The sequence below is a fragment of the Theropithecus gelada genome, chromosome 4 (assembly GCF_003255815.1).
Source record: "Theropithecus gelada isolate Dixy chromosome 4, Tgel_1.0, whole genome shotgun sequence".
Classification (NCBI taxonomy): Eukaryota; Metazoa; Chordata; class Mammalia; order Primates; family Cercopithecidae; genus Theropithecus; species Theropithecus gelada.
This window is the reverse complement of record NC_037671.1, coordinates 150,881,737-150,905,632: the sequence shown is the minus strand read 5'-3', so window position 1 is coordinate 150,905,632 and position 23,896 is coordinate 150,881,737.

Sequence of the window (23,896 nt, the reverse complement as noted above, 5' to 3'; positions counted from 1 at the left end):
CGCTGAATGTTTAACATAGATTATCTCATTTAATCCTTACAATGGGTTTATAAAGTAAGTATTCTTATATCTGTTTCACCTATGAGGAAATTGTGCCTCTCAGAAATTGAGGCCTATGTAAGACAACCAATTAGTTAGTAAGTGGGGAGGCCAGAATTTAAATTCAGGCTCTAGCTCTAAAGGCAATGCTCTTAACAAGTATTTCTTTCAAGTCAGCTAACCAACAAACTAACTCAATATATTAGCACAAAAGGAATATAAAAGTGATTCCAATTAAGTATTTTTTTATTTAAAATATCATAATAAATGAATAAAACATGCATCCTAACCAAAGGCAGTAGGAGGGAATTTATTGCTCTACTGAGTCTCCAGCCCAACAGTCACATCAACATCCAAAAATATTTGCAAGAAATATAAATCTATCATAGGATCTGAGATATTTTGATACTTTACATTTATATAGCATTTCTGTAAATGTTCTTGATGACTTACACTTCCACAGCATTGCCATTTCTTGGGTCAAATTTGCCCAAGACTGCTTTGCATGCCGTTCATTCAAGAGACTCTGTCATATCTTTAATTTCTGTACAGTGAGTTCTACTCTTGTGGTATATATTTCCCCTTCTGCATTTTGTACTCTCTTCAGAGGTGTATCCAAAGATAGAAAAGATAGGAATGAAATGCAAAATCCTATTATCATAAACTTCAGAGAAAGCATGATAATATATTAACACATTTTGTTATTTGGCTTGGATTTACTGGTGATGTGAAGGGTTATTTCTAGCAAAGCCATTTCTACCTCTTTCCCAAAGGGAGTACAAAGAAGATGAAGTTGGCATTTTTATTTATTTATTTATTTATTTTCAGACAGAGTCTTGCTCTATCGCTAGGCTGGAGTGCAGTGGTGAGGTCTCGGCTCACTGCAACCTCCACCTCCCACGTTCTTCTTCCTCAGCCTCCCGAGTAGATGGGACTATAGGTACACACCACCAAGCCCAGCTAACTTTTGTGCCTTTAGTAGAGACAGGGTTTCACCATGTTAGTCTGGATATCTTGACCTCGTGATCCACCTGACCCAGCCTCCCAAAGTGCTGGGATTACAGGCGTGAGACACCATGCCTGGCCGAAGCTGGCATTTTTAATATACCTATACTTGCATATAGACAAGTAATATTTGAAACCCTAATCTACTAGACTTGTGAAAATTCTCGTAACTCCTTTTTATTAGACAACAAAAGCAGGTATGGTCTCTACCCATGGTATATAAACCAGTAAAATAAAACATGCTTTGATGCTGCAGTCAATAAGGTTGTTTTTGATAGAAGTAAGATAGAGTCAGTCCCTTTTCTAAACTGTGGAAAATTAATTAGATAGTACTGAACTTGCAAGTTCTTTTCTTCCTACCCACATGCCCCCTCCTCATACCATCAGTGAACCTATATGAACTAGAACAGAGAGAAATAGTGCAAAGAAAATATGCAGTGCAAAGAAAGAAAGAAGCCTTCTGGGACACTGAATGATATAGCAAATATTTTCCAGTCCAAGGGTTGGAGAAAAATAAAATTATGCTTAGTGTTGTAATTTTGTATGGATTTTTTCTATAGTAACCTAGATAAAAATAATAGCTTTAGTCTCAAAAATACAAGTGAACATCACTGATGTTAAACTCTAAGCAGTTGCAAATAAGGCAATTATGAATTATCTGCAGTCACTACAAAATCATGATATAATAGTACTACCACTCTGACATTGTCTAGCCTAAGATATATTTCTGAAACTAAAAGAGAAAGAGTGCATGATTTGGAACCAGGATAAAAAAGGAAGAATGGAATCTAGATAAGAGTAGGACAGAGATTTCCTATATCACATCTGAACAAGAGTCTCATTATTTTCTGGTAATAAGGCATCAAAATTACGAGGGCATATACCTTTTAAACTGTGTTATTATTCTATTTTCTTAGTTATGTATACATATTGATATCCACTGAAGCATCTTTGTAGTAACCAAAGATTGGAAACAACCCAGATTTTCATTAAAGGGAACTAGTTTCTAGGTGATTGTATATCCATGCAATAGAATGTAGTTATAAGAAACAATGAGAAATTTCTCTATACACTAATAAGGCAAGCTTTCTAAGATCTATTAAATGAAAAAAAAAAAAAGCAAGTGCATAACTATTTTATAAAATGCTATGTGTTTAAAAGTGGAGCAAATTAGAATATATATTGATATTTTCTGGTATTTGTATTTTGGAAACTCAGGAAGCTCATACTGGAAACTAAGAAATGTGCTTCTTTGTGGAGAAAGAGTGGGAACTGGGAAGATGAAAGAGTACTTAGCACTTCTTAATATCTGGCTAATATGAACGTTATAATAATATCTGACTAATGTGAATGTTATATGTTTTAATTAAAAATAAAGTCAATAATTAAATTGAGCATTGCCTATAAATTGCCATTGAATTTTTGACAAAATTCAACACCTATTCATAATAAAACCATCAATAAGCTAGAAATAGAAGGAAAAGTTTTCAACTAGATAAAGAGTATCTAGAAACAACCTTACAGCTAGTATATATTAATGGTGAAAAACTAAATGCTTCCCACCAAGATTAGGAACAAACCAAGGACATTCATTCTTATTCCCTTTATTAACATTGCACTGAAAGTCCTAGTCAGGGAAATAAAGCAAGAAAAAGAAATAAGACATGCAGATATTAAAGCAAGATGTAAAACTGTCTTTATTCACAAATAAAATAATTGAGCACTTCTCTCTTTCTCTGTCTCTCTCTCTGTCTCTCTCTCTCTTTCATTCGACAGTGTCTTGCTGTTGTTGGCCCGGACTAGAGTGCAATGGCACGATCTCGGCTCACTGCAACCTCCGCCTCCCGAGTTCCAGCAATTCTCCTGCTCAACCTCCGGAGGAGCTGGGATTACAGGCACCTGCCACCACGCCCTGCTGTTTTTTGTATTTTTAAGCAGAGACGAGGTTTCACCATGTTGGCCAGGCTGGTCTCAAACTCCTGACCTCAGATGATCCACCAGCCTTGGCCTCCCAAAGTGCTGGGATTACAGGTATGAGCCACCACGCCCAGCCTTAAGGAATCAACAAAGAAAACTGTGAGAACTAATAAGTGAATTTAGTGAGACCGTATAATACAAGCCCCATACAAATGTATAAGAACATATAAAATTAATTGTATGTATGTGTGCTATCAACAAACAATTGAAAATTCAAAACACGATTTGTAATCATAGCAAAACCTATAAAATGCTTAGGCATAATATTAACAAACTATGTGAAAAACCTGTCCTGAAAATTTCAAAACGCTGCTGAGAGAAATTAGAGAGCAAAATAAATAGATCAGCATATGATATGGTTTTGGCTGTGTCCCCACTTGAATCTCATTTTGAATTGTAATCGCCATAGTCTCCATGTGAAAAGGATGGGACCAGGTGGAGGTAATCAGATCGTGGAGGTGGTTTCCCCCATGCTGTTCTCGTGATAGTGAATGAGTCTCCTGAGATCTGATGGTTTTATAAGCGTCTGGCATTTCCCCTGCCTGCATTCACTCCATCCTGCCACCCTGTGAAGAAAGTGCCTGCTTCTCCTTTTCCTTCCGCCATGATGCTAAGTTTCCTGAGGCCTCCCCAGCAAAAAATGTGGAACTGAGTCAATTAATTAATTCCTCTTTTCTTTTAAATTACCCAATCTTGGATATTTCTTCATAGCAGTGTGAGAATGGACAAATACAGTATACCATATATATAGACAGGAAGACTAGTTATTTTTAATATGTTAACGCTGCCCAATTTGGTTTATGGAATAGTTCAATGTATTCTCAATGAAATATCAGCAGGCTTTTCATAAAAATTGATAAGTTGATTCTATAATTTTCATAAAAAATAAGCAGACTAGCCAAAACAATTTTGAAAAAGATGAACAAAGAAGATTTACAGTACATCATTTTTAGACTCACTAAAATGCAACAATAATATAGATTGGTATTGATTTAAGATTAGATACATAGATCGATTAAATAGAATTTTGAAATCCAAAAATAAACCCATACACATGTGTATACATAGATATGAATTATATGTATGATTTTAGATGTATATATAATTGTGTGTGTATGTATGTGTGTACATATATATATACATGATCCATTGATTTTTGACAAAGATGCCAAGGAAGTTCAATGGGGAAAAGGATAATCTTTTCAATAAATAATATTGTAACAATGAAATAGCGATATATATATATTTTTGTTTGTTTGTTTGTTTGTTTGTTTTGAGACAGAGTCTCGCTATGTCACCCAGGCTGGAGTGCAGTGGCCGGATCTCAGCTCACTGCAAGCTCTGCCTCCCGGGTTTACACCATTCTCCTGCCTCAGCCTCCCGAGTAGCTGGGACTACAGGCACCCGCCACCTCGCCCGGCTAGTTTTTTTTTGTATTTTTTTAGTAGAGACGGGGTTTCACCGTGTTAGCCAGGATGGTCTCGATCTCCTCACCTTGTGATCTGACCATCTCGGCCTCCCAAAGTGCTGGGATTACAGGCTTGAGCCACCGCACCCGGCCAGAATAGCGATATTTTAAAAAGAAAACTTGACCTGATCTCACACCATATACAAAATTACTTTTTAGTCTATGGTAGACCTAAAAGTAACAACTAAAACACATAACTTTTAGTACAAAGTAGGAGAAAAATATTTACTGTATTACAATAGGAAAGGATTTCTTAGATTGCACACAAAAGCAGAATTATAAGAATTATAAGATTAAAGAATGATAAGAATTATAAGATTAAAGAATGATAAATTAGACTTCATTGAAATTTAAGACTTCTGTTCTTTGAAAGACATTGCTAAAAATAAATAAAAAGCAAGCCACAGAATTAGAAAAATATTCACAATACATATTTCTGATGAAAGACTGAAATCCAAAATCCATAAAGACCTCTTATAACTTAATACTAAGATGACAAATAACTAAAGATGTAGAAAATATTTGAACAGGTATTTCAGAAAAGAAGAAAAATAATCAACATTCACACAAAACAATACTCATCATCCTTATTTGTCGGTGTTGGCCTAGAGATAGAGGGAGGCATTCTTGATTACAAAGAGGCAATTGAGAATTTACGTATGTTTTATGCCTTTAATTAGAAGAGAGATTACACAGACATATAGACATTTGTCAAAACCATCCAACTGTACACTTTAAATGTGTACATTTTATTTTACGTGACTTATACCTCAAAATTTGATTTTTGAAACAGTAAAAAGCATTAGAACAAGGAAGTTAAATGTGAAGAAGATGGGGAGAAAGAGTGGCCAAGGAGGTATGAGAAAACTCAGGAGGATGTGTGCATTGGATACCTCTTGAGCCCTACCTAAAATGCTCATGGCCATACCCTCTCACTTCTAACCTTCTGTCATGCATTGAACCAGCTTGATACTAACAATTTTCCAGTCTGAAAGTATGAAGGAATTAATGTGCATGGAGCCATCTTTGACCAATGGAGTATAAGAGACAATTAGCAAAGCAGTCAGTATCAAAATGCATTGTATATAGTTCCATAGGGATTACTAAGTTAACAATGCACCCTGTGTTGGTTTTTCCTCCTTCCTTGTTTTACTCATCTGGTCCCTCACTTTCTTCCTAAGATCATGTTACAATAAACTGCCTTCATGCATGCTGTTATTACACATTCCACTTTTTAAAAATGTGGGCTAGAACACAATTGGAAAGCAAGGAATATGATCATGAAGATATCTGAAAAACGTATGCTTATTATGTCCTAGACATGCTTTAAAATCTCCACATATATCAACTTATTTAAGTCTGATAACAACCCTATTTTATAGGTGAGAAAGCAGAGGCAGAAGAAAAGTAAGTGATGAGTAGGAAAGTGGCCAACAATAACAAATGCCACTAAAAATTATGAAATTCAATGGATTTGGCAATTGAATATTATTGATAAACTTTATACAAGAAATTTCAGTGGCACAATGGTAGTAGAATCCAGATTTGATGAGAATTTTTTAAAAAAAATCTTAACTAATCAGTCTCCAGTTGTGAAGATATATAAATGTCATAACACTTGGAGGAATATTAAGAAATACTGTGTTGCATAAATTTAACAAAGCCTTCATATGCACTCAGATTCTAAACTTCTCTGAATCTCTTTAATACAGCTATTGAGAACTTGAGGATTTGCAGTAAGGAACATTCTTTTGGCACTTCCAAAGATATGAGTACTTTAATAAATAAAGTGAAAGAATAATGAAATGTGTTGTTAATCTAAGAGAAAAGGGAAGAGTGAATATGATAGCAGTAAGAAGAAATGTAAAAATATTCAAGGCCAATTCTGATGACTTTCAAATGCGTCTTTATCATGAAGGAAACTTTGTATCCCAGTGTGAATTCACCAAAATAATGTGTTTAATATTTCAGTTTTCTTTGTGGCAATGCTGGGTTATATACTCTTATTTGTCTATGAATGCTAAATATAAAATAAGAAAAGTATGAACATTAAGTCCAACAAAGGACTATTGGTTTGAGAAAATAAAACTCTATTTAACGTTTGTCATGAACATCCACAAGCCATATTGTCTGTCTAAGTAAACTCTAAGACTTCACCTTATTGGTAAATGAACACGTGACATATCTATTATGAGTTTGCAAGGTTATGATTTTTAATCATTTTTTCTGCTATGTAAATCAATATAATAAGTTACAAACTTCAAAATGAAACAAATTATAAACACCCAACTCAAAATCCTGGTCTCTAGTTTTGACTCTAATCAATGCAAAGTCTGGATTTGAGAGTTAGCCAGTATGTTCAAGTATAAGTCCCAATAAATAAGACAGCAGTTGATATTCTTAGTAGACTTGTGGCAATTGCTGTCTGTCCACCATCTCTGTTGGCACATCATCCCAGCTAATAGTCTCATCATTGTAACAAGTGCTGTCATTTATCAGGTATTCATCACTTTAAAATGAAACTAAACTTGAAACAAATTGAAAGCAAAACTTCATAAGATGTCTGTACACTCTAGAAAGAAGAAGATGCTTGGCAGGAATAAATATGTGCTGGCAACACATCTCCTCTCTTATTTCAAGGACAAAATTGAAACCATATTTTCATGGGGGTGCAAACATTGATTGCTATAAGTTCTTATAAACAGAGAACTACAAACAGTACTGCAGCATTCTCTTGATCCTCCTTCACTTTTATGTGAAGTCCAAAAATGTATCAGTTAAAGGAGGTTTTTGAATTCAATTCAAAAACCAGACAGGGATTCATATGTCACAAGTAGAGGCAGACCATATTCTAGGTAAAAACAAAAAAACAAAAAAAAACTACACTTGTGTTCAATTTGAAAGATTTAAAACTATTATTCACTAATGTGTATAAAATGAATAAGCACAAATCATGGACTATCTCAAAGTTTTATTTAAGTCATAAGTGTTGTCCTTTCATCTCTCTTCCTCGCTCTACTAATGGTCAGGCCTGGTTATCCATCCAATGTAGGCAAAGTACTTCTTAATCACTCTCCACTTACTTCCCTTCAAGAGTTTTATCATCACCTGCAAGACACTGCATTGTTTAGTTTCTACCATCCTTTGGAGCTTCATCTCTCACCACCCTGTCTACTTTCTCTAATAAGCCCCAGCCACACTGACTCTTTCAGGTCCTCAAACACTCTTTGGGTCTTTCTGCTCTGCCTAACAAACCATTTCCCATCAGTGTTCACCTGGTTAACATGCATGCATTCTTCAAATTTAAACTTTAATACCACTTACCCCACGAAGATGATCCTCCACCCCGGATTATCTCAAAATACCTATCGTGTTCTTTCATCACATCTTGCTTCTTCATAGCACCTATGATTAGAACAAAATCATTAACTTTGAAATAATGTATTTAATGTTTGAATATAGGTTGCTTAAAGGCTATCTTGTCTGTGTTGTTGGTCATCAGGTCTTAAGTATTAAAATTAGTGCTCTAATTACTTAAGTGCATAAATAATTATTTGGGAAAGGAAAAAAGACAGGAAAAGAAGGAGGGAAAGGGAAGTAAAGAATAGAAAAGGAAGCACAGAGAAAAGAGAGAATGGAAGGAGGTAAAAAAGGATGGAAGAAGAAAGGATGATAGTAGAGAATGGGGAAAAGACTGAATGGCTGTTAACTAAGTTTTGATATGTAAAACAGAGGGCAATTATCAATCATCATGTATATAAATACAATGGCCAAGTGAAAAAATGATGTTGAAAACCTGTATTAAGCAAGTATAGAGTCAAGAGAAGAAAATCAGATAAGTTAACCTCAAACAACGGCAAGTGGGAGTATAGATAGAATCTAGAGATGAGGAGATCAAGGAATAGCCAGTGCCTGCAAAGAAGATTTGTCACCATCTTAGATTATGTTTGTATGATAAGCACAGTCCATAAAGCGACTTGGATGAAGTAATTTTTGGTCATTTGTTTCCAGCTGGATTTTTGTTCTGGCCAATCTCAACAATTTGGTCACCATACACTTCTGCCTGAATGTTTTGACAAGTATCAGACATATAAAATTTAACTTCTAGTAAAGAAAACAAATTTTTAAAAAATTAAATCCTAGAGACTCAGCAAAACGTTCAGTGAAGTTTCATTCCCATTATTTGTTAAATAAGATTTGTACAAATAATCCTCGGGCATGATTTTTGTGAAAAGTGAATTTCATTGAAACATCATATTATTTCTGGTTCCTTGTTAGAGAATTAATAAATATATTTAGCATATACCTATTACTTTCTTAAAACCCTTTCCTTGTTTTAAAAAAAAAAAGAAAGCTATGCTTCCTGGATGGACACAGTGGCATGAACCTATAGTCCGAGCTACTCAAGAGCCTGAGGCAGGAGGATAGCTTGAGCCCAGGAATTCAAGGCTGTATAATGCCTGGTGACCTCACTTGTGAACAGTCACTGAACTTCAGCTTGGGCAGCATTGTGAGACTCTGTCTCTAAAAAAAATTAAAGATAAAAATTGTGCTTCTCAATTATCCAGTATAAAGATTCAAATTGGAAGACTGAAACTATAAGATTCAAACATGAACATTTTGACTTACTAGAGATGTTACGGTCTTATCTTTATGTACCCACCCCCAAATTCATACATTAAAATCCTCATTGGCCAGGTGACAGTATTAAGAAATGAGGTCTTTGGGAGGTGAGAGTAGGTTGTGGGGTCGGAGCTTACATAAATGGAATTAGTGCCGTTATAAAAGAGGCATGAAACTGCTTGTCCTTTCTGCCATGTGAAGTTAGAATGAGAAGACAGCTGAAGAAGCAGCCCCTTACCAGACACTGAATCCGACAGCACCTCGATCTTGTGTTTTCCAGCTTCCAAAATTGTGAAAAAAGAATTTCTGTTGTTTATCAGCCACCTAGCCTGTGATATTTTGTAATAGCAGGCCAAATGGACTAAGACAAGAGGTAAGTTGCTAATATTACTAAAGAGTTTAGGGGAAAGTATACAATGTTAGACCCCTACTCAGGTTACAAAAACAAACAGAAAGCCTTCTGAAGGCATTGTGCTTTTCTAAATTTGTTTTCTGGCTGTCAAAATATTGTCTGTGTTAAATCAGACCGAGTCCATACAATTTCACCAATATAACAAAACCCCTGAGCATGTTCTGAACCCACAACTTTAGGAAAACAAATAAGCATTCTTGAGAATGATTACACTCTAGTTGCTGGTCTCCAAAGGTGGCTGACATCAATTATTTTCTTCCCTCTTTGTACATATCTGCCACTCCCCTATCGAGAGATGGAGCTGATTTTCCTTCTATTGAATCTGGGCTGGCAATGTACTATTTTGAACAGTGGAATGTGGCAGAAGTGATATTCTGGAATTTCTAAGTTGAGGCTTTAAGAAGACAGGTGGCTTTGGCTTTCTTCCTATGGGAATTCTTGTTCTTGAGATACTGCCCCATGGAACCAACCAATATGCTGTCAGAGGCCAAAGACACAAAGAAAAGCCACATGGGCCCGGCACGGTGGCTCACGCCTGTAATCCCAGCACTTTGGGAGGCCGAGGTGGGTGGATCACGAAGTCAGGAAATCAAGAACATCCTGGCTAACACGGTGAAACCCCGTCTCTACTAAAAAATACAAAAAATTAGCTGGGCGTGGTGGCGGGCACCTTAGTCCCAGCTACTCAGGAGGCTGAGGCAGGAGAATGGCGTGAACCCGGGAGTCGGAGCTTGCAGTGAGCCGAGATCGGGCCACTGCACGCCAGCCTGGGCGACAGAGCGAGACTCCATCTGAAAGAAAGAAAGAAAGAAAGAGAGAAAGAGAGAAAGAGAGAAAGAGAGAAAGAGAGAGAGAGAGAGAGAGAGAGAGAGGAAAGAAAGAGAGAGAGAAGGAGAGAGAGAAGGAGAGAGAGAAGGAGAGAGAGAAGGAGAGAGAGAAGGAAAGAAGGAAGGAAAGAAGGAAGGAAAGAAGGAAAGAAAGAAAGAAAGAAAGAAAGAAAGAAAGAAAGAAAGAAAGAAAGAAAGAAAGAAAAGAAAGAAAGAAAGAAAAGCCACATGGAGGCAAATGAAGGCACTTAGACTGACAGCCCCCACTGAGTTGCCAGTCAATACTCAATATCCACAGCCAGCCTTGTGAGCAAGCATCTTGTATGTTCCAGCTTGATTGAACTTCAAGATAACTGCAGATCAGGAAACATCACATAGAGCAAGAAAACAGCCCGGTTGAGCCCAGGTCCCCGCAGACTGACGAAAGATAATAAAATGGTTGCTGTTTTAAACAATTAAGTTTCGGAATCACTGGTTCCCCAGTAGCTGGTAATGAAAAACACACAACCATGAAACGTATTTTTTTCTACATTGATCCATCACAAAAAATATATACAAACTTTGAATAATGTGTTCTAATTTGCATTTCTAGTTTCTCGGTAGCTTTACATTATTTGACTAAAATTTCTCTCTGGATTTTACCTCACATTTGCTCCAAGTTTTACATAGTCTGTGCTTTATTCATACTAAAGTGTCCATGATGGGATTTTTAAATTGCATTATATTACTATCAACAGAGCATTTTTAATGTTTCACAGGCAAAGGCTGTAAAAATTTCACTTAATGTGAAAATTCACATTAAGTTCCAAGTATTTTTCAAGGTAATGTAAAAAAAAATCATGATTTCCTTTAATACGTTCTCCGAATCAATGTTTCCTGCCAAATCACTTTATTGAACTTAGTAGAGGGCAAGGAACAAGCAACTATATTCTTTAACAAAACTTACTGTTAAACTCACTTTGAGAAACAGTTCTCTCACTGCCCCTGAGTGAAATCTTGTGGGAATTCCCATAGCTTTAATAATAACGCATAAATACTTAATGAATATTCTTCAAGTCCAGTCTAGTGGTACTAGAACTACAATCTAACCGAAAACTTCGCTTTTCCTCTGGCTTGGGACTGCTTGGACTTGGAAGACTGATGTAGGTGAGGGGAGAAGGTTGCAGTTTCTTCACAACATCTTAGTTTGAGCTCCCACCTTACTCACTTGACTGGTGCAGTTGAAATCTGCGGTTGGTGTATGCTAGGTGCAGATGTTCCCACTTTCCTCTCATGAAAGACAATTATGCATTCTTTCAAGGTCTACCTGATGGCGGATTCTGACTGCATTTCTCTCAATACAGGTGATGTCTCCTTTGGCTATGACTATTGGTTTCTTCCACATCTCTTGGTTACAATGATTCATTATTCCGTTAGGGTCATTTCTCTGCCTCCAAGTGGCCGTATAGGGTGGAATCCCTTTTAGGACAACCCCAGGACAGCTCTGTTTTGTGGAATCCACACTGTTTCTGGGAAACATCTCGATTTTCTCTTTCCTACTGGAAATGCACCTCACTTTCAATGTGGTTATCTCTTTGCTCTGCTGTGAGGCTGTTCAATTCAGCTCTTAGATTTGCGAGGCGGGAGTCAGATATGAGTCCTTATTCCCCTCTAACAACCTAATGGAGGTAAGTCAAGCTCTCAGTGGACTTTCTTGAAATCTCCTTCAGTTGACTTGAATTGGGGTGAATGCCCCCATCACTCCACCCCCATAGTAGGATAGAAGGAGCACATAGCACACTACCAGCACTCTCAAAAATAAAGTTTATCTGATACCTTCATTCTCTAAATGAACACTCTTCTTTGATGAAGGCTAGGATTAACGATGAGTTACTGGAAACTCAGGCCCTCCTCTAATGTTTGAGGGGCCAGCTCAAGAGTACAGTGGAGGCTTACCTAACATATATTAATAACTAGAAGTTCAAATAAAGCTAAACAGAAATAAATATGTTCTATCCTCCAATCTTGACAAGTCTATTTTTCTAAAAACAAAATTGAAAAATACGTATATAACTCTGGTTTCTACATAAATTAAAATGAGCATACTGTTAACAAGCCATCAATGTTTGGATAAGTGATAAAATAAAGACAACTTATGCTTTTATATTTATGCTATAAAATTTGTCTTGCCTTTGATTTAACAAAATTACTACTTATGTTTTCGTGATCAATGATTTATGTACTATTGACAATGATGGCAACTTAACCAACTTTTCTTGAGTCAATATAGTTCTTAAGTAGTAGTTTATAAATGAGTTTGTAGAAACTATCTCTTTCTGAACTAATGCCAATAGAAATCGATAAAATTTCAAGACAGATGGGAACAAAAAATGTTACATATTGTGTTCAAACATTAAAATGGGATCACAGAACTATTTGTTATTGCAGAAGTGTTACAACTTTATCAAATCAATTATTGCTTATATGTTATAATCTTTATCGTCTCTTAATATCTGGATCCATACACTAATGTACACTCAGTATCATCCTCCACTCATGTCATGTCTAGAATTATATATAAATTTGAAAATCATATAGCTTTTTTAATTTTGCTGTTTTCACTTGTTAAATGTTATTCAGCCGCCATGTGCAATGATTGCAAATAACTACACAAATATGTGACTGCCATAAAATGAAACATGAAGAGAAGGAGGAAATGGACACTGGGTGTTACTAGGATATCATACTTCATTATGTAAGACTATATTGCATTGGTGCTATCAAAGAGGAAGGATTTTAAAAGTTAACTGGTCTTTCCTCTTACCCCTAAGCACTTTTGCTGCTGAAATGCTCCCTCTGCTTCAAAGCAGTGTCAGCTCAAAATGTTGGCAATCACATAATCTACACATTTTCAAGGTATTCAGAAATGCCTTTTCAAAAAAAGGCAACTTTTACTTTTTCTGGTTCAAAAAGGTAAGTCCAGAGATGTGGAGAAGCATTTCCCTAGGGTCTGACAGTTTTAACCACAAAGGTAGATGGCTAAGATTACTGGGTTTGCTATGGAAGTGCTGAATGTTAGACCCCAAGTAAGAAAAATGGCCACTTCTTTCTTTTAGAAATATTTACTTTTAATTCATTTAAAAATAAAAATAAATGCATGTCAATTTCTTCTAAACGATAAGAGAAGATGAAATTTTATATTTTTCAAATCTCATTGAGGTCTGACTTAATGAAAGATAGATGAATTGTCATATGTACTGCTGTATTCAATTTGTTGCCATATGTTGTTCATGAACTATATAAAGATAATCCAGTCACATACAGAAATGTAATGAGAAAAAGAAAAGGTATGTTAATTATTTTTTCAGATAATTCTGGAAATTATTCTTTAAGAGTACACCAAAGCTCAATAAGTAGAAACTTCTCAAAAGTCTGTTGCAATATGGATGAACCTTTTGTGCTCTGTGACATTAAAATCCATTGGTCTCTCTTGCACTTTAATTAGTTCATTTACCCTTGTGTCATTTAGTAACATCCTGTATTGATTATTTGGAAAATATTAGTTTACTGAGCTGTGCAATTCTTCTAAATGTATTTCATTATATATTCTTATAAAATTATATTTGGTTTTGGTTTTAAAAATCATTTTATGTATTTTGATAAAATATCCACCAAACACCTAAGACTAAATAGACATAATTCTTTCAAGTGAAATGGTGTTCTATGAAAGAAGTGACCACTTCAGCTTACAACTGAAGCAATTGCAAGAGTCATATTCCTCTTGAAAAACATCATGCTTAGTTTACAGAAGTGCTTTATGCATAGCATTTCCCATTTATCACACAGAATATTAAGAAGACATGTACTCTAGAGTTATGGTTTAATAAAAATAACTCTTCTTTATCAAGAACATTTTGAAATAAAACTAGATCTTTTTTTTTGCCAGTGCAGTGGTGAAGAAATTAATGACTACAAATATAGTTTGAGGCCATGGCTCTGATTTGAGCCAACAGTTTAGTCACCAATTGCTTTTGAACATTCAGTACAAATGTCAGCACAGCTGTTTCAGAAGCCATATGATTCAAAAGAAATCATTCAATCCTTTGAATATTTTAGCACCATTTGTGTTTGTTGTCAAGCATTCACATAAAAGAAGATCTTCAATCATTGGTTTGTACTGATACTGTACAGCTGGTACTGGAATATAAGCAAAATAGCAAGCCCAGCCTTGTGGATAGGTTCTTCCATTTGTATGGAAAAGGTAAAATTCTACAGAGAAGAGATTGAATTAATATTCATACTTGCAGTTAAATTTTTAATTGGATGAGTTGCTATAGCTTTGGAAAATGGCAGTGCCATTATTTCTTTTACTAATTTTTTTCATCTAGCAAGCATTCAGCAATGTCAACTGTATAAGACATTATTGTATATGCTTCTCTATGCAATGCAACATATCTTACCCTTCAAGAGGAATGTGTAAAACTTTTAGTTTCTAGTCTGAAATTCTGTAATAAACCAATCTTTTCTTTTAAAAGAGTTCATCATTGTCTACACTTAAAATTTAAATTTCTTTTTTTAAACATGAAATGATTAGTCTCAAAATATCGTTGTAATATAACTGGCACCATAAATATTTTAAATGTTCTATTGACTAAGAAACAACAAAATAAATCATTAACATCTATTAAACCTAGAGAAGAACAGCTTTCATTATATTCATGTTTCAAAATTAAAGTTTCACACCAATTTTCTTTTAGTAGATTCCTCCCATCCATGAGTAAAACTCTATGATAAGTCATTTCTTCTGTTTTTTTTTAATAGTATCTTTATACATAAATGAAAGCAGCTGTGGGTTGAGAAACGAAGTCTTCTATTTTACTGTTTTAAAGTCAAAACTTTGTCTTTCTAATACAGCTACTCCAAGATGCTGCAAATGGGGAACTGGAATGGTGGTGCCACAGCTAGCCACAACCAAGAAGAAATGGCCTCGTCTATTCTTTAAGTAATTTATTTTTGCTTATTAAGGATATGTAGGAAATGCTAATGTGTGGGGCTCAGGGAAAGGACCCTTCTTATCTGGGCCTAAGGTATTACCTGAGGATATCCCTGGCAAGCTACCATAAATTATGCAAAATTTACATAGCCAGGTATGGTGGCTCATACCTTTAATCCCAGTACTCTGAGAGGCTGAGGTGGGAGGATTCTTTGAGCCCAGGAGTTCAGGATCAACCTAGGCAACATAGTGAGACCCCATCTCTGCAAAGTTGTTTTCAGAAAATTATCCAGGTGTGGTGGCATGTGTCTGTGGTCCCAGCTACCCTTGAGGCTGAAGCAAGAGAATCACTTGAGCCCAAGATGCCAAGGCTGCAGTGAACCATGGCCATGATAGCCTGGGTGATAGAGCAAGATCCTCTCAAAATAAATAACTTGCATAAACCATCACACAACCTGCCTAGCCAAAAATGCTCTGGGGTTTGATGCTGAGCTCCTGGTTCATATCACATAAACTTAAATGAGATGTATTTTTCTGAAGGAAGCCAATCTACTGATCTCCAAAATATACACTCAGTTGGTTATTTTTGTTGTTTGTTTGTTTGTTTGTTTGTTTTTTAAGAGACATGGTCTCATTCTGTCACCAAGACTGAAATCCAGTGGTGCAATCATAGTTCACTGCAGCGTCAAACTCCTGGGCTCAAGAGATCTACCCTGTCTCAGCCTTCTGAGTAGCTAGGACTATAGGTATGTATCATCATGCCTGGCTTTATGTGTTTAAGTTTTCATAGACATGAGGTCTCACTATGTTGTTTAAGCTTTGCTTCTTATGGTCTTGTTAAGCACCATCAAATTTTTAAGATGCCTATTAAAACCCAACTCATTTTACTTAAAATAACAAAGGAAAACAAAACACAAAAACTCTTAAAATTTTATGATGATAATATTTTAATCATAAACCAAACATTTTTCCATTATGATGAGTTTCTAAAACCAAAATAAACTGTATATTCTGTGTAATTTCGACTAATGCACAAAGAAAAAGGAGCAAAAGGACTTAACGGGTTCCCACAACATTACAATGGGCCATGTCTGTGGAGTGCATGGGAATGGGGGCTGGTACCTAGTAAACTGATTTCACCTCTAGCAAAAAATTACCTCCATCTACTAAAAATTACCTGTTTTTCAGTTTTGTTTTAGAAGCAAATAAAGGGATAGATGCATAGTCTTATATCCCTAGTCAAATATACCTAGCATGATTGGATAACACTCATGACGCAGAGAGAGTAAAGATTCACAATTCTCAAGTGTCTCTTCTCAAGTATTCCTTCCTCTAACTCAGACTCTTTCCCCAAAGCAAAAGTGCATTTAACTCTTCAGATCACCAGAACAATGCCATTCAGTGAAATCTCTAAGCAGTGAACTATTTCTAAGATGATTAGGGCCCATCCACTTAGTTCTTGAAAGATTACATTTAACACTTTCTTTTAAAGTTATCTCATATTTGTAGAGGACAGAATCTTCACCATCTAGTGTAGAGCAGTTTTAATCCATACTTAGGATATTTTCTACACCTTTCAATTGAGTATATTGGTTGGGGCTAATTTATATTAACAATAAAATAGATGAAAATGGTCTTTGTCCTCACTCCCACTGAAAAAGTAATCACTGATATTCAATAGCTTAGAGGAAAATTAGCCTTACCACTGAATTAAATTTTATGACCTGTGAATTTTAATTAGGTGAGCTTTTCAATTGCTCCTATAATGAGCCTACATTGTCAAATAAAAAGAACCTGAATCATAAAGAAAAAAATTAGTGTCAGAGATCTAATAAAATATCAAAAAGAAAAACATGCTGTAGCTGGAGTGTTTAGGACATAAGGAGTGCACAGCACAGAGGTGGCAATGTATTTTGAAACCTTTATAGTTTAACTTATGACAGTCATATAGAGTTCTGTTTGTAAAGGAAGGAGGTCAGGGAATAATGCCACTGCAGGAGTTACTCAAGTTTTATCTACCCAGGACCACCCATCAATAAGGAAAGAAATTGGTTTTTATAACTCATCAGTCATAAGCCATACACAAGTCAAAGGCAAGATTAACTTAAGTCTTTTGGAAATAAAACACACATACACCATTTAGTTTTTAACTTTATAGAAAATATAAAGCTCTATTCAACAACTGATAATTATATAGGCCTCCATTTTACTATGTTGACTGGTAGAGAGATTAGGACAGGTTTGAAGAGAGGTGTTGCTTGATTAAGGTTCCTCCTTATATTGCTCTGTGGGACTCAACCTAACCCTTATTATCCTCTTCTCCTGTTTTATTGCTTGTTAGTTGATTTGGTTGCTTTGCTTTTAGGTGTATCCATTATTGGCTCCTTCTCTTCCAACTGTAAAAACAAAATCTTCCCTTGATTGTATGCCACCACTAGCTAACACCCTAGTTCTCTTCCTTTTCACCTAAGCAACTTGAAAGTAAAATTAACCCTCTTTCACTCCTTAAGATATTGCAATCCAGCTGCTATCCCTACAACGTCATCCAAACTGCTCTTAAAATGCATTACCAACTTCTCATTGCAAATTCAAAGAACACGTTTTAGTTCCTATATATTTGATTTGTTTTGCAATATTGGCCATCATCCTTTACTCACTCCACAGCTTTCCAATAGACTGCTTTTCCACTCACATTTCCATCCACTTCATCTTTCAAATTGACTCCTGATCCTCCAGTATACACTGAAACTGTGTAATCAAGAGTTTCTAGCTTCTGGTCTTTGAACCCTTTCTGATTCTCAAATCTTTATATCTCAGGTCCCATAAATCTATGTCTAACAACCAAATAAACAGGATGCATTTTGATTTTCCAAGGATTCTCAAACTTATTTTGTATCAAAAGAACTAATCTACTCCTCTATAACTTCCCCCTCCTCCCAAATCTCTATCTAAGTGAATGACATTACATCCCTCACATACTACAGTGAGAAGCCTGGGAAGAGACTACTACCTCCCACCATCACATCAGTTGAGTCTTGGCTTCTCTTTTCGTATATGTCTCATAAACACCCCTCAATATATTTCTTCTTCTCTATATCCACAGCCTTTGTTTTGATCCTTATAAATTCTCTTCTTGATTATATCAGTAGGCTCTATATATCTCTTCCTGTCACCAGCTTAATTTTTCTCCTAATTTCTCTACTGTTTCCAATTGCCATTTCTCACAAAACAGATTTAAATATTCTCCCTCATTTAAAATCTATAACCGGCCGGGCACGGTGGCTCATGCCTATAATCCCAGCACTTTGGGAGGCCGAGGTGGGCGGATCACTTGGGGTTAAGAGTTTGAGACCAGCCTGGCCAACATGGTTAAACCTCATCTCTACTAAAAATACAAAAATTAGCCTTGTCTGGTGGCGTGTGCCTGTAATCCCAGGTAATCAGGAGATTGAGGCAGAAGAATCCCTTGAACCCAGCAGGACAGAGGTTGTAGTGAGCCAAGATCATGCCACTGCACTCCAGCCTGGGGAACACAGGGAGACTCTCTCTCATAATCAATCAATCTATCTATCAATTTCTATAACGTTCAAAGATTTTGCCAGGGTCTTGTAGGCCAAGGTAAGGCAATAGGATTATACTTTAAGTACAATAAAATTCACTAAAAGGTTTTATTCAGGTGCATGTATTAATCTGATGAACATTTTGATAAAATCACTCTGGCTATGAGAAATGGATTATGACAAAACAAGACTGGAAGCAGGCACACCATTATAGAGGCTAGCATTCCAGAGGATGCTGGCATACACTAAGGTATTGACTGTAGAGATGGATAAGTGATGAAATTCAAGAAATTCTATGAAGAAGGAAGCAATAGGTCTTGCTCTTTGCTTTGATAATGCACAGTAAGAAAATAAAAATACTTATGGACAAATCACTCCACGTTTTATGCTTAAGCAAGTGGCTAGATAATTGTGCTGATTACTCAATTTGATAAAAAGTCTGTGAAAGGGAGATTTTGTGGATGAGGATGTCGGAACCCAGGAGAATCAGGTAATCTGTGTTAGACATGTTTAACCTTGAGATTCCTATTAGATATTGCTATGGACTGAATTGTATCCCCCGCTCCAAATTCACATGTTAAAACCCTAAGCCTCCACATGACAATATTGGAGATAAGGCCTGTAAGGGGCGATTCAGGTTAAATGAGGTTGTAAAAATGGATCCTATAGAACTGATTCTTTATAAAAAAGGAAGAGAAAGCAGAGATTTCTCTTTCTCCACTATGCGAGGGCAAAGGGAAAAGGCAGCTATCTGTAAGGCAGAAAGAGCCCTTACCAGAGACTGAACCCTCCTGGAGCTTAATCTTGAACTTTCTAGCCTCTACAACTACGAGAACATAAATTTCTGTGTTTTAAATCACCCAATCTATGGTATTTCATTATAGCAGTATGAGCTGTCTAATGCAGATATCTTGCTAGAATAATAATTTGACGTATTATCTGATTTTTACTTTTCACCTCTTCATACCCTGTATTCAAACAGCCATGCCATTCTGTGGCCAGAAAAGAAGAGATTCCCTGGGAGAAAATGGAACAAAGAAGTAAAGAGAGTTGGTGGTGTAGTTCAGAGGGATAAATCTGAATGGGCCACATGGACAGGAATGGGGACTAGCTCAGCAAAGAATCACAGGGAGGAGCATTGCTTAGGTACCTAAGAGCCATGTAGAAGTCATCATCTGATAAGTGCGCTGGTCTACCTTTATGCAATCACTGTCCATCCTTTGTGCCCTGATATTATGCAAGCTGTCCTTTTCATCAATGACTAATAAAAGCATCTCTTCAATAGTATATGGCACTTCTCCAAGCCACTGCTCTGCAGAAGTGACACCTGTTGGTCCTTCAGATTTTGTTTGACCCTTCTCTGACTTACCCCATATGAACATATAGACAAATCATTTTGCAATATCCCAGGGACTAATAAGCCTTAAGCAAGTCCTGGACACTTAGTGGAAGATGATGGTCTAGAAGGGACGTTTCCACACATGTAATGAGTGCAATGAAATGCCAAATAAGGCCACCTTGTGATGCTTTCTAAACTGAGATGGTAATATAATATATTTAAGTAGGTGAGTGGATATGAATCTGATGCTTAAGGGGGTCATGATGCAAAAGAAAAATGTAAAGCCATAGAAATGGATGAGATCACATAAGGAGAGCCAAATCCTGAAGAATAACAATAGTCAAAGAGACCATCAAAGAAGAATGAAATGATTGTGGTAGGCCAGTGTGGCAGGAAGATAGAACAGGCACAGAAGCCAAGGTAAAGAAGGTTTTGAAAAGAACCTAGATGTCACATTGTATATTGCTAAGAGGTCTAATAAGATGAGGACAGAAAAATAGTTTATTAACTTTAATGAAATAATTCACACCAATGAAGATATGAAAATGGAGACAGATTGGAGGATATTGAAGAATGAAGAAGAGGTGAGGAAGTGGAGGTGGAGTGTATACATCTCTTTTAATAAAAATGGATATGACACAGGGCAGAGAAATGGTTTGGTAGTTAGAAGGAGCACTTAAAGGACAAGTTTCCTTTCCTTTCTCCTCCTCCTCTTCTTCCTCCTCCATCTTTTGTTTTTCAACATGGTATATATCAGATGTTTAAGCCGATAGGAATGTTCCAGCGGAGACAGAGAGATTAACTATGCAGAATAAAGAACCAATAGTAGAGATAAATTTCTATATAAGGCAAAAGTGGAGGCACTGACCTTTGATGGAAGGAGGCACACCTCCTCCAAGTTCACAGGAAGAAGGAAGGTGAAGATAGTACAGATGTAGGAAGCCTAGACATTTGGTGGTGGGCAGATGAGGGAGTTATTATAGGAACTTCTATTTTGTAAAAAACAAATGAGGCAAAATCAATTGAGAGTACTTAATAGGTGAGGGAAGAAAGAGGTTAAAGAGAGAAGAAAAACTGGTAAACATTATCTTAAAGGATTCCAAATTAAGTCCAAAGAAAGACATGGAAGAATCAGTGAAAGTTGTTGAGAATTCATTTGCAGTTTGTAATCACAAAATTTAAAATGAAATTCACCAAGTCAGTTGTGTGATTTTTCTCCAATTGTGATTTGGTGAGACAAAAATAAATGATTTTTTTTCAAGTATATGGTGGAGAAAGAAAGGCCAAGGAATCTGAGGGTATTTTGTGACTACACTGAGATGACTCCGCTGAGATAACAGTGCTTCCTGAGCATCCTTGGAGCATACCAACTATCACACAGAACTGTGAGTATTGGTTTTGTGAATACTCTATTATGAGAACATGAAACCCATTTGGGATAGTCTCTAGTTCACCTCTACAGTTTCGAAAATCACTAGGCACTAAAAAATGTTTGTTCAATGAGCTCGTGGAAAAGCCGTGGGAGATAAGGCAACATAGAAAAGGATAGTAGATATATTTTAAATTTCAAAAAATAGAGAGTGGACTTAAGCACCTGAGTTCCCATGAAAAATGAGAAGCACAACTATAAACCCTGGAGTGATAAAACTCTAAGAGAAAAAAAAAATGTCATCAGTGCACAGAATGCTGAAAACAATTGTGAGACCCAAGAAGAGCAGTGGGCCCTGAAGACTAATGCCTTCTTCAACACAGACAGAGGTAATGTAACATTAAGAAAACAAACCTTTGATAGTTAATGACTACATGACCTATTTCAGCGTGCTAGGGTTTCAGGGCTAAGGAGTGTTTTACAACCACCAAAATAAGCTCCATGCTGTAACACAGCAAGTTGAACTATGCCCAGCACAGAGTTTTAATTACAAGAGATCATAATAACTTACTTTGTCTGAACACAGGCAAAAGTAACTTCAGGAAGTGCTATAGGAAACTGGCCATTGGAGGGAGAGAGAGGGAGAAAGTGAAGTGTCTACATACTTACATGTATACTTTATACTTACATATAAAATTAGCTCACTTTAGTAGATATTTATTGAATGACTAGTGTGTTCCAGGCACTGTATTCAGTTGTAAAACTTCCAAGTATACATCTATGTCAAGACAGCCTATTCCACTTAATCAGGGATAATGTATGTGTTTATTGCATGTGTGTATGTGCACCTCTGTTTGCACAGTAAATTATATTTACCTATATTCTATGTCGACTTTTTGCAGAAAATGTTCCTTAGAATACAAGGGTCCCATGAGAGATTAACAAATGTTCTGGGGAACAAAGGGGTTCAAAACATGAATAAGTTTTGGAAGTATAAGGTTAAGCAAGTTAAATGGGTTTCTTTATGGCAGAACTTCTAGAAGACTTAAAAGTACTAATATGTGTTATGTTTTAATAAGAAAGGGGAAATGAAACAATAATTTGTCATTAACAAATTTATTTGATTATGGACTCATATTTCATGAAACGACTTTTGACAACTCAGAGGCTTCGTGTTTCATTACTTGAAAAATTCTAAATATATCATATAATACATTTTATATAAATATGTAAAGTATATATTATATATGTATATTCATGTATATTTAATTATCTTCTTTTAGTCTCATTTCCACCCCCAACTTTGGGCAAATTGTGGAGATATTTTACTATCAGTTTATTTTAAAAAGATAAATGTTTTCAACCTATTGAATATAGGTATTTTAATCAACATCAAGTACCTATCACTTTAATTATACATATTCGTAAAAAGTTTATAGCAGGACAATGGAGAAAGAAAGAAAACATGAAACATTTTATCTCAAACTAGAGTACCAAGTAAACCTTTTCATGACCCAGAAGAGGTAAGTTTCAAAACATCAATTAATCCAACTATTTTACAATACACAAGAATATTTACATTATTTCAAAGACGTGGACACTCAGTAAAATGACACTTGATGTTCTACCCAGATACTTTTATCTAAATATGTCACAGTGTTCTACAAATATTTCTTAAGTCAGCTTTGCAAATAATTTTAAAAACTGATGCCCACAGAAACTGGTTTGGACAACATAGTTGGAACTGTTCACATGTATTAAGTTTAAGTTTTTGGAAGGCAGAGCAAGATGGCCGAATAGGAACAGCTCCAGTCTCCAACTCCCAGCACGAGAGACACAGAAGACCGGTGATTTCTGCATTTTCAACTGAGGTACTGGGTTCATCTCACTAGGGAGTGCTGGACAATCGGTGCTGGTCAGCCGCTGCAGCCCGACCAGCGAGAGCTGAAGCAGGGCGAGGCATCGCCTCACCTGGGAAGTGCAAGGGGGAAGGGAATCCCTTTTCCTAGCCAGGGGAACTGAGACACACAATACCTGGAAAATCTGGTAACTCCCACCCCAATACTGCAATTTAAGCAAACGGGCACACCAGGAGATTATATCCCACACCTGGCCGGGAGGGTCCCACTCCCACGGAGCCTCCCTCATTGCTAGCACAGCAGTCTGCGATCTACCAGCAAGGAAGCAGCGAGGCTAGGGGAGGGGTGCCCGACATTGCTGAGGCTTAAGTAGGTAAACAAAGCCACTGGGAAGCTCGAACTGGGTGGAGCTCACAGCAGCTCAAGGAAACCTGCCTGTCTCTGTA